Below are 1,343 nucleotides of genomic sequence, written 5' to 3' on the forward strand. Positions count from 1 at the left end.
CCTAACTACTTTTCCCTCTCTAATTTTTGAAAATATCTCATCCCTTTTTCAAAATTATTTTTAAATTAACTAATTGTTTTAAATTTTAATTTTAATTCTATCTCACCTTTAATTTTCGAAAATCATTAACTGCTTTTCAAAATTAATTTTCGAATTCTCTCTCTCTCTCTCTCATCTTCTTCTATTTATTTATTTATTTACTAACACTTCTCTTCACCTCTCTTCATCTTAAATCACTACCCCTAACGTCACCCTTCTATTTGGATTCTCTTTTCTTTATTCCCTTTCTTCTTCTACTAACAATAAGGAACCTCTTTACTGTGACATAGAGGACTCCTCTTCTCTTCTTTTCTTGTTCTCTTCTCTTTCATATGAGCAGGAACAAGAAAAAAGACATTCTTGTTGAAGCTGACCCTGAACCTGAAAGGACTCTGAAGAGGAAACTAAGAGAAGCCAAATTACAATAATCCAGAGACAACCTTACTGAAATTTTCGAACAAGAGAATGAGATGGCAGCCGAACCTAACAACAATAATGCAAGGAGGATGCTTGGTGATTATACTATACCTACTTTGAAGTTTGATGAAAGAATCATCTCAATTCCTGCCATTGGAGCAAACAACTTTGAGCTGAAACCTCAACTAGTTGCTCTAATGCAACAAAGCTGCAAGTTTCATGAACTTCCATCAGAAGATCCCTATCAGTTTTTAATTGAGTTCTTGCAGATCTGTGAGACTATAAAGATGAATGGAGTAGATCCTGAAGTCTACAGGCTCATGCTTTTGCTTTTTGCTGTAAGAGACAACGCTAGAGCATGGTTGGACTCTCAACCTAAAGATAGCCTGGACTCCTAGGATAAGCTGGTCACGGTCTTCTGGTTAAGTTCTTTTCTCCTCAAAAGCTGAGCAAACTTAGAGTGGATGTTCAGACCTTCAAACAAAAAGATGGTGAATCCCTCTATGAAGCTTGGGAAAGATACAAACAGATGACCAAAAGATGTCCTTCTAACATGTTCTCAGAATGGACCATGATAGATATATTCTATTATGGTCTATTAGAGTTCTCTAAGATGTCATTGGACCATTCTGTAGGTGGATCCATTCACCTGAAGAAAACACCTGCAGAAGCTCAAGAACTTATGGACATGGTTGCAAATAACCAGTTCATGTACACTTTTGAGAGGAATTCCGTGAATAATGGGACGCCTCAAAGGAAGGAAATTCTTGAGATTGATGCTCTGAATGCCATATTGGCTCAGAACAAAATGTTGACTCAGCAAGTCAACATGATTTCTCAAAGTCTGAATGGATGGCAAAATGCATCCAACAGTACTAAAGAGGCAT

The 1,343-nt window shown here is 36.9% G+C and overlaps 1 non-coding gene across 1 annotated transcript; it reads right to left on the minus strand.

The window, feature by feature from the left end:
• Positions 1 to 907: 907 nt before the first annotated feature.
• On the minus strand, positions 908 to 1,011 carry LOC127748077 (small nucleolar RNA R71). The gene has a single exon (XR_008010020.1). It is a non-coding gene; the product is annotated as a small nucleolar RNA R71 (small nucleolar RNA).
• Positions 1,012 to 1,343: the final 332 nt, after the last annotated feature.

The sequence above is a fragment of the Arachis duranensis genome, chromosome 5, assembly GCF_000817695.3.
Source record: "Arachis duranensis cultivar V14167 chromosome 5, aradu.V14167.gnm2.J7QH, whole genome shotgun sequence".
NCBI lineage: Eukaryota > Viridiplantae > Streptophyta > Magnoliopsida > Fabales > Fabaceae > Arachis > Arachis duranensis.